This window comes from Magnolia sinica, chromosome 14, assembly GCF_029962835.1.
Source record: "Magnolia sinica isolate HGM2019 chromosome 14, MsV1, whole genome shotgun sequence".
NCBI classification, from domain to species: Eukaryota; Viridiplantae; Streptophyta; class Magnoliopsida; order Magnoliales; family Magnoliaceae; genus Magnolia; species Magnolia sinica.
In genome coordinates this window covers 67524001-67534916 of record NC_080586.1, presented here as the reverse complement: position 1 = coordinate 67534916, position 10916 = coordinate 67524001, and the positions used below count along the sequence as shown (strand labels likewise).

General features: G+C 37.2%; 1 long non-coding RNA gene and 1 pseudogene across 1 annotated transcript; both read left to right on the top strand.

Annotated features, from left to right (window-relative positions):
- The first annotated feature begins 320 nt into the window (after positions 1 to 320).
- LOC131224997 (elongation factor 2-like) lies at positions 321 to 1763 on the top strand (annotated as a pseudogene).
- A 30-nt stretch (positions 1764 to 1793) lies between these two features.
- Positions 1794 to 3901, top strand: LOC131226056 (uncharacterized). The gene is made up of 4 exons (XR_009161635.1): positions 1794 to 2088; positions 2693 to 2754; positions 3495 to 3572; positions 3689 to 3901. It is a non-coding gene; the product is annotated as an uncharacterized LOC131226056 (long non-coding RNA).
- Positions 3902 to 10916: the final 7015 nt, after the last annotated feature.

Sequence of the window (10916 nt, the reverse complement as noted above, 5' to 3'; positions counted from 1 at the left end):
CTAGCATTGTATACAGATTCTATTCTCGACCACACTGTTTTCGTATAGTGAAACCAGTGAACTCATAATTTATACACGAATTAATACCTTGTGACTTTGTTCCCTCATTTAGTTTTCCCAGTTGCATGAAAAGCTATTGTCTATGCTCCAAAACTCATGGGAAATGAGAGCTTTGGTGTGGAGTAGAAATGAGAAGACAGTGATGCCAACAAAATGTGGGTCCAATGCTATAAAAATGTGGGAAATGCTTTTATCATATTTGTTGTTTGTGTTCATAGGTTATGGTTCACCCAGTGAATAAATTCTAACCTGCTAAGTGCATGGGTTATGGTCTACATGCAATCTGTGAGTTATTTACTACATTTAAAAAAGTAGGTGTTTTGGGCAGAGGTTTGTGGGGTATGTCCTAAATCTGGGTTTCTTAAGGGCTTTTTGGGGCAGAAATCTGTGGAGAGCTCCACCTCGAGATTTGTTTGAAGGACTTACAGGAAGATTTCATGGGTGGGGCTGAGATTCTTGTTTCAGATCCTATTGTCTTTTTCCGTGAGACAGTACTTGAGAAGTCAGTCAAGACTGTAATGAGCAAGTCCCCTAACAAGCACAATCGTCTCTACACGGAGGCCCGTCCCTTAGAAGATGGGCTTGCTGAGCCATTGACGAGGGGCGTATCGGCCCTAGGGATGACCCAAAAGCCCGCTCAAAGATCCTATCTGAAGAGTTCGGGTGGGACAAGGATCTTGCCAAGAAGATCTGGTGTTTTGGACCTGAAACTACTGGCCCAAATATGGTTGTTGACATGTGCAAGGGAGTTCAGTACCTAAATGAAATCAAGGATTCTGTTGTGGCTGGGTTCTAATGAGCATCAAAGGAAGGAGCATTGGCTGAAGAAAACATGCAGGGCATATGCTTTGAGGTCTGTGACGTTGTTCTTCATGCTGATGCAATCCACAGGGGCAGTGGACAGATCATCCCGACAGCAAGAAGGGTCATATATGCCTCTCAGCTGACTGTGAAACCCGAGCTTTTGGAGCCTGTCTATTTGGTGGAGATACAAGCACCTAAACAAGCGCTCGGTGGCATCTATGGTGTCCTGAACCAGAAGCGTGGTCATGTCTTTGAGGAAATGCAGAGGCCTGGCATGCCACTCTACAACATCAAGGTGTACCTACTTGTCATTGAGTCGTTTGGGTTCTAAGGGACTTTGAGGACAGGAACATCTGGACAAGCCTTCCCACAGTGCGTGTTTGATCACTGGGACATGATGTCGTCTGATCCAATGGAGGCGGGATTGCGGGCGGGGCAGTTGGTGGCTGATATCCAAAAGAGGAAGGGTCTGAAGGAGCAGATGACACCTCTTTTTGAATTCGAAGACAAGCTCTGAGGTGTCTGATTGGCAATGGAGAGATTCAAGTAGTAGGTAAGTTGGTGTCCATTTTCTTTTCTTTTTTTTTTTTTTTTGGTTTTTGTTCTTGTTTGGTTTAGATGCTGCCAGTCTCTGTTGGCTAAGTGGCTATTTTTTATCTAGAGTTTCATCTGTCTACATGTTCTAAGGGGATGAGGATATATACTTTGTTTTACCTAACTTTTTTTATTTTTTTTAAAAAAATTTGTGATTCTGTTTTGAAAAGGATTCCCGAAGCTGACTCCAAATACCTGGGACAAGTCTGAGGTGATGATGATGTTGAATTGGATATTATTGCTGATTTGCAAATGCATACGCTGCCGATCAAATTAGCTGGGACAGTGATTTGACCTTTTTTTTTTTAATTTAAAAATAATAATAATGATGACAACTCTGCCATGATGCTGGTGACGACCCATGTAAATGCTGTATATTTCTTTTTCAAATTCCTTCAGCATAGTTGATGGCATATAATATAACGTTTCTGCTTTTATAGAATCTTAAGTCTCAGGTTTACATCATTATGACTAAATTACTTCTCCCAGTTGTTTACAGATAGCACGGGCATTTGGGCTTCTGAAATTATTGTTGTTGATGTTCAAGATGATAAACTTCGCAATGCAAAGATGCTAGGAGCAACTCACACAATAAATGCAGCAAAAGAAAATGTCGTTGACAAGATAAAGGTGCTCTTCTGTACCGAGCCATTTTATTTAAAGCTTGAAACTAGATTAAGAACGGTCCTTAAAAAGCATGTGGTCCTTTTCACATGGCTGAAAGAGTTTTGAATGATTAACTTGTTTTACAATCATCAACCTATTTATTTACTGGATTTAACTATTGAAAATTTGAGTACAACAATTGCTCTATTATCATGATTGATCCGAAGGGTTCTCCCTCCTGTTTTATGTTGAAGTCAAGAGTTTCTTATGTCCACATATACCTTTACATGTGCCCACATGGACCTATCAGGTAAATCTATTGGACATTCACATTAATGCCATGCATCAGGTGGGCCCAAGCATGTAAATTATGTGGTCCAAAAATCAGGCCCATCCACTCATCAGCTGGGCAATGTGTATGTTGATTGTTGAATTTGGACCATTTTGTAAATTCATTCCTTTCAGAATTTCTGATGAAAAATTTACAAGTTTCTGGATTACTAGTTTTAGACCTATTGGCTCGGCACCACCTACGACGACGGCCTATGCTTTATATGAAATTGAAATATTTCTGGATTACTAGTTTTTGCTATTATTTATTCATGTTCTTGTTTTTCTGTTTTTGCAGCTCAATTGGTTTTCTTCAAAAATGGTGAAGGGAAAGTGATATGTATCCTTGTCGTGGTGGCGGTATGTTCACTCATTGGCGTTATCTTTTGTGTTACATCTCTCAAGTTAATATAAGGTGTCTCAAATTGATTGTGAAATTCACATGCTAAATCAAATGATCAAGTTTAAAAATTGATTTGGCTAGATTGTTCGGTTCATGCTCAAGTGCTCAACTATAACTAAATATTCTGTATTGAGATATCGTTGATACGCGTTGCATGTATCGATGATATTCATGAATATTTGTAAATGGGCAGTGCAATATTTTGAGATATATCAATGTATGGCTGCAACACTGAGTATGTCTAATATCCCCTTAAAAAAGAAAAAAAGGAAAAAAGAACAATTGTCTGTATTGGAAAATGCTTTTTAAGCTTCATTGATATATAGAGGACGTGGTCCTCTTTGGGAGTTTGTTAGTTAGTTTTCTTCATCATACTTCCAGGAGTGACCCATTACTGGCGGATTTTTCTCTAGGTTTTCTTTACATTGAGCCCACCTGATGCACATGTCAGACTTCCCATGCAAGTGATAGGCCAGTAGGGTGGCCTTGTGTGAGGTGCATATGGGCTTTAACAAGCTGCTTTATTAGTTACTTCTTTTTTCTTTTCTTTGAAAGTTGCCAATTATAGGCACTTTCATCTCTCTTCATATTTTCAGTTTTACCACTCTTGATTCCCTTTCTATTTTCAAATTTTCATCACTTGACTAATGTTATGGTATTTGATCCTTATAATAAGGTATGTATGAATCATCTGCAGGTGTTTTTGAACTTGTTGTACTTCTATGGAATGTGTGGTGTAGTGAATGATTGCTTGCTTCAACGGTACTTTAGCAATGTATGAACGTTGTTTGGAGCATTAGTTCAGTTTACATCAGGGGAATTTTATGTTTTCCTTGCATTTAGTTTTCATCATTCTTCAATTGACTGATTCTTTATTTTTATGTTGCAAAGTCCTCTAGTGGTGGTTCGCCCTCGAATATAATTACAGAAGATGCGCAGGAGAAGTTATCGATATAGCTGTTGGATGTGCAGGTGGACTATTGATACTCGCATCCATTTTCTATCTATGGTGGATGAAGGAATCACCTGGCCATATGCGAGTGTATACAGACTCACCAAGATTTGCACTTTCAGCATTATTGTAATTGTAATTGAATTATTGAATGAATGAATGATTGTAATTGATTCATTATTGAATGAATGATTGTAATTGACTGAGTGAATGAATGAATGATTATGTAGGTGGTAATTGAATAAATGAATGATTATAATTTCTTTTAAATGTAAGCGATAGCTACGGATATTGACCGTAGCTGGTAATCTTACAACCGTAGCTGTTATTAAATTCTGAATATTGCTATGGATGTAGCACCACTTTTAGCACAAATACTATCCGTAGCTGTAGTTACTTTTGGCTATGGAAATGATTGCTATGGATTATATCTGTAGCTATTTGAATCTATAGCTACGGATTAAATCCGTAGCCATAGGTTTTAGGCCTGTTGTTACGACACCTACGACTACGGTCGTGCTACGGACTAAAACCGTAGCCATAGGTCTTTAGCTACGGATTTTATCCGTAGCCTTAGCCCGGTTTTCTAGTAGTGGCAGGCCCTGCATGATGGACGATCTACTTCAAAGGGACGCCCACACAATGGTTGATTTAGATCAAAGTAGGCTCCACATGAAGGGTAGTGGACAGTAAAAGTGGACCTCACATGATGGATAAAACACATCAAGGTGGGCCCCACATAATGGATGTCCACATTGAAGTTTGGTCCCCAATAAAGAACGACCTACATCCAAGGTAAGCCTCACAGGATGAACGGCCCACTTCGAAGGTGGGGCCCACAAATGGACAACTCACATCAAAGGTAAGTCTACATGATGGGTTGTAATACCTCAGGTATTTTTTTTTGGGTTTATTGTTTAAATTTTGTTAGCTAACCTAGGTTTTCTTTAACCTTATGATTGTTAGGTTTATTTTGAAATTTTTATAATTTTGGGTTTATTTTCACATATATTCTAAGTAAACATCTTTCTTGAATTTTAACCTACTGGCTGGATCTTTTATCCATCCGATTATTTGAGATAATTTAGTAACCATAAACCTTCTAATCCATTGGTTCATATTATATAGTGGGTCATCCCATCTTGATAAACAAACCCTTAGAGCATTATATCTACATATATACTTGACCATCTAATGAAGTAAACCGATCACTTTATTTCTTGACTTCACATGAACCTTTTCTATGGTTGAAATTCTGATCCAATAACTACGTCATAAGATATTTCTCACTTTAGTAACCTAAGTGCATTTTAAGACATACACACTTTCAACCACAGAACTTCGTCTACACTTAACCATTTGTAATTTCATCCAACCACATGCTCAATAACTAGTATATCTAGCTTTCAGACTATTCACTTCACCATCGGACTTCCGGATCATTCAAAATAACATTTTATCGATTTTGACCACATATATATCACTTACCCAAAATGTACTCTTACATTCTGTTGAAATATATTGATTTTTTAATATATTTTAAATTATATATGTGTGTGTGTGTGATAAAATGTTTTGAAAAAACACTTTTCTTGTGTTTTGGGAATAGTCCCACATTGGAAAAAGAGAAGAAGATTTTTGTGTATATATGATAATGGTGGAGCATTGTAATGTTTACCACCTAGTCCGAGGAGAATCGGGTATGTGTGCACACGCGCTCGGGCACGGGCTCGGTGTGCAGGCATGGGCATGTGAGGCAGTGTGGCTGTAGAGGCGCACTTCGCACTTCACACGTCCGCATCGCAACCTTACAAATCTAGAGGACTGAATGAGGTTCCTTTTATTATATAGATGCTGAAAAAGAGTTGTTATAGAGAGGTGTAACTCCTAATGCAATTGATTGCTGACCATGCAGAAACTGCTGCATGTGGCTAGCCTAACAGCTGCATGTAGTACCCATTACACTACATGCACAACAGTTAGAAACTGGCATAACTCCTAACCACCATAGCCTATATATACTGGGCCTGGATGGGTTTCCAAATCATCATAACACACACCAGTAGACTCATATGAACCATATCCTCGCCTATAAACGAGAAGTTCCATTAAGACAACAGGGTTCATTTGAACCATTGCTTGAAGAACAGACCAGCAGTGTGGTCTAGAACATTAGTTGAAGAACAAACTAGTGCAGTGGTCTAATTCACATTTCTTCTTCTTCTTCTTTTTTCTGAGATTTTTTCTTTTATTTTTTGTCAGAAATTGTGTAATAGAGTTCCATTAGTAGGTTTTCGTGTTGCTGAACGCAGATCCACATCGGGCTCATCGTATCCTAAGAGCAATTTGCCTGTAACCTTTCGGCATACTCAATTTACTTGAATAAGGGCAAATAATGCTTTAAGGACAATGTTTTAATACGTGCCTCAGCCTGTCCTGATTCTAGATTATTTTGGTTTTTAGCATTCTAATATGCTTTAAGGACTTAATTCGTCTTGATTGGTTCGATGGACCAATTTTACCAGATGGCAAGATAAACTCAAGTTTCTTCTGACGGCGCTAAAGATCTATTACATTTTAGATCTAACTCTGTAACCGCTACCTGAAGTATCCGATAAAAACACACCTGAACAGATAGTTGCCCGCACCAAACGAGCTGAAGACGAACTCTTGTGTCGTGGACACATCCTGAATGCTCTCTCCGACTGTCTGTACGATCTGTATGCACAAACATCATCAGCAAAAGAAATTTAGACCGCCCTGGAGTTTAAATACAAGGCTGAAGAAGAAGGTATCAACAAGTTCCTGATTACCAAGTACTTTGACTACAACATGGTAGATAACAAACCGCTACTAGCTCAAATCCAAGAATTGTAGCCAATAGTAAACAAAATTAAAGCCATTAAGATTGATTTTCATGAATCATTCCAAGTCGGGGCTATTATCGCTAAGTTGCCCCCGATGTGGAAAGACTATAGAAAGAAGTTGCTGCATAAGACTGAGGACTACACAGTGGAACAAATTCAGAAATATCTAAGAATTGAGGAAGAATCCTGTAACCGCGATAAAAAGAATGACAACGGGAATTTCTCATCCAAAGTACACGTAATAAAGAATATAAATAATAAAAATCCTGAAAAGGACGATTCCCTAAAACCCAATAAAGGAAAATTCAAGAAAAACACCTAGAAGAAGAACAAAAAGTTCAAAAGCCCATGCCATGTCTATTGGAAAACCAAACATTATGCTCGAGTTTTCCAATGTCGTAAATCTAAAAAAGAAGCAAGTGCAGTAGAAGATGATATTGTGGCAATGATCACCAAGGTGAACACAATCGGAGGAAAGGTTCCTGGTTGGTGGTACAATACTGCCACTACTATACATGTCTGCTTCGACAGATCAACCTTCAAAACCTATGAGAAATTGATTGATGGTTAAGCAGTCTAAATAGGTAATGAAGTCCGATCGAAGGTTATCGGTAAAGGAATCGTCGAACTCATGTTTACCTTTGGGAAGAAAGTGATTATGACAAACGTACTGCACGTCCCAGACATGAAGCAAAACCTAGTTTCTGGGGATCTTCTGAGCAAACCAGGAATAAGGGTGGTGTATGAGTTAAGAAAACTGATTCTATCAAAGAATGAGAATTTTGTTAGAAATGGATATACTTGTAATGGTATGGTCAAGTTTTCTCTAAATGAAAGTATCACTTTTGCGTATATGGTTGAATCTGTTGGACTATGGCATGATAAACTAGCCAATATAGGGTATAATATGTTGAGGGTTAAATTTTACATATTATCCCCCATTTATATCTTGGTTTTATGAACATAATAATGCTTAATGTTCTATTTTACTCATGTTTGTGTTGCAAGGTGAATTTAAGAGCTTGGATTGAAAAGGGTATTAAAAGCATGAATTTGATCCTTAAGAATCACTAAGGCAAGGGATGAATCTTAGAAGACTAAGATTGAAGAATTCACATGCTAAAGATTTAAGAAAATCAAGTGAGGAATGAAGAGATTCAAAGATTTGAAGTAAAGAAAAGGAATCATAAAATTGTCCTCAAAAGGCATATTCTGAAACTCTTGGTCATTTTGTGAAATTACGCAGAGTGAAGTCTATTTTGAAAAACTGCGTAGAGTGAAGTCTATTTTAGCAAACTGTGTAAATTTGAAGCGATTTCTAGAGTTTCCAACTAGGTGCGAAAGTTGGAGTTCCAGAACTATAAATAGGACTCCCTAAGATATTCCCAAGCATCTTCTAGGGTTTAAGGAGTGGAGCAAAAGGGTAGAGAAGCCGTTGCCAAGAGTTTTTCTTCTTCTTCCTTATTTATTTTCATGCTTTCTTCTAGGGTTTTAGATTCAATCATGTCTATGGTTGGCTAAAACTCTTAGTTAGGGCTAAGAGGTGAAGCTTGTAGCATGATGGGATGTTTCTATTGCTTTGAATCATGTTTATGTTGAACTCCATGGATTCTAATTTAATATTTAAGGAATACTTTCAGTTTTTAATGGTTTATTGTGACTCAAATTACAGTAGATCTGCAATAGCATTGAGTATCTTCTTTTCCTGATTTAAGATTGTGAAATTAGTAAGTCTTGTTGTTCACCATCGTCCCTTAGGCATGGTAGGGTGATGAAATCCTTCCTAATCTTCATAATTCTCATGATTCGAGATTATGGGATTGGTGAATCCTGTTGTTTGCCATTGTCTCCTAGGCATGGTTTGGTGATGGAATCCCAGCCAATTATCATAGTTCTCATTCATTGAGAATTAGGTCAATGGAAGTTCAGATTTAGTTTTATTGATATATTTTCCAATTGGATAGGATATGACTCCAATTCTAATTGTGTTACTTAAATCAAGCAAGAGGGCTCCCTGATTATTACAAGTGGATCCTTGGCACCTTAGTTCCCACTTTTGAATTTTTTAAGTTTCTAATTAAATCTCTCACAATTACTTCCTTTTATTTCATATTTAGATTCACATCCTTTTCTAGTTCTACTTCTAGTTGTTTTCATAAACGTTCAAAGATCAGTCCCTGTGGATTCGACCTCGATCTTAACAAGATTATTACTATTTTGTAACTCTATACACTTGGGGTTGTGAACAAGTTTTTGGCGCCGTTGCCAGGGATCGACGGTTGCATTTTTTGCATTTGATTAGTTTTGAAATTGGGTTAAGATTATGATTTATTTACTTTTTATTTTTACATTAGGGTTCTTTCTAATTTGTTTCTAGAAACTAACTTTTCTTTCTATTTTCAGATTTAGAAACTTTCCTAATTTTTTTTTAAAACTAACTTTTCTTTCTATTTCCAGATTTAGAAACTTTCTTAATTTGTTTTTAGAAACTAACTTTTCTTTCTATTTATATATTTAGAAACTCTCCTAATTTGTTTTTAGAAGCTATTTTTTTTTTGTAGAAACTAATTTGTTTTTAAGACTAACTTTTTGTTTTGTTTTTAAGTCAGGGTTTTTTTGTCATTTATTTTTAGAAACTAACTTTGTTTTTTGTTTTGTAGGATCGTAACATAAAACTCTCCAAACCGGTAAACTTCTAACTTCTCCTCTACTTACTTTCCATGTTGCTGTAGGATTTTTCTTTTATTCTATTTTAGGATTAGGTTCAGGATTAGGGTTTCACCATGTATATGTAAGAGTGGGAACATCAGTATGCTAAGCTAGTTTTAGAGAATGCGAGAAATCATGTAGGGCTGTCAGATGATTATATTAGGAAACAACCTATGTCTCAAAAATTTTCTGAAACCATCATCGTGAACCAACTAGAATACAATGCTCCACCGATTAAGAAGTCCTTACACGATCATAGGTAGGAGAATAATTACACCCTACAGATTAAGAAAAAAGTACGTGATTGTTGGGGTTATTATAATTATGGGAGTGAGAACTATTATCACCCATCAGACAAGAAGAAAACAATGAGAGATTATATTATGGGTGATAATATGTACCAACAACCATCAGACTCTCCCACTTATGACCCGGACGACTATGATCAACGAAAACATCAACATTGGAGAGATAAACCAACAATTGATTATAGTGACTATTCTTTTAGATCCCCTACCTTTGAATCCAACCAGAAACATCCAAGAGGATTCGCGTTTGAATTTCACGGACTATCAAGAACAGTTTAACCAACTTGTCGTAGGCACGATAAAATCATTAAAAGTGATTGAATTGTGCCTCGATAAGGTTGAAGAGGCCAGGTTATCACAATATCAACCCAATTTAGAAATACAATACGAGGAAAGTGATCCTAACTCGCTTGTGAAGAGTACTGAAATTGAGGATGAAGAGTTGGATTGTGTTAACGAGCATACAGCTCAATTTCCCAACGAGTCGATCTTGATGACTATCCAAAGGAATGATCAAGAGACATGGGTGTCTTTCAAATATAACTGACACGCTCTAGTCATATGACACACTTGACTTCAATGAGGAGGAAGATGCTAGTTTATTCGAGCCTCAACTCGACCTAGGAAAACAGCGTGAGGAAAGTGATCTCATCCCACTTGTGAACTGTACTGAATTGGAAGATGATAAGTATTGGGATGGGAATCATGAGTTTACAACCCAAATTTCCCTAGAATCGATCTCAAGTTTGGCCCAAGTAAATGATCAAGAGGTAAAGGAAGTTATTGACCATAATGGTCTCCTCAACTCATCTGACATGTCAGATTTAAATGTGGAGGATGAGAACCTTCCAACTCTTTTGAGGCATATTTTGACTACTTCCCTTATTTGGATGATGATTTGATTAGGGAGATGGATGACTCACTTGATATGACTTTGATATTTGAAACTACCCAACAGAGGCCACCAATTGAGCAGTCATCCCTTGATAATAAAAAGCCTCTATTGATTAGTATCAATCAACAAAGTTTTCACATCAATGCACTTACTGATCCACAATCGGTTTATATAGGGCAAGGCAAGATACATCGAGTAATGATGTATTCTCACCAAGATGAAGGGCAAGAGAGCACACTTAAATCAATTCTCGAAGATAATGAAGGAGTAACTGGGCATATCATCACAGACCTCAATGTGAAAAATGAGCCTCTCTCAACTGACTATCTCAACTCTCTGAAAGATCGCTTGACATATTTTGCAGATTCAAATGATCCCATGATAAAAG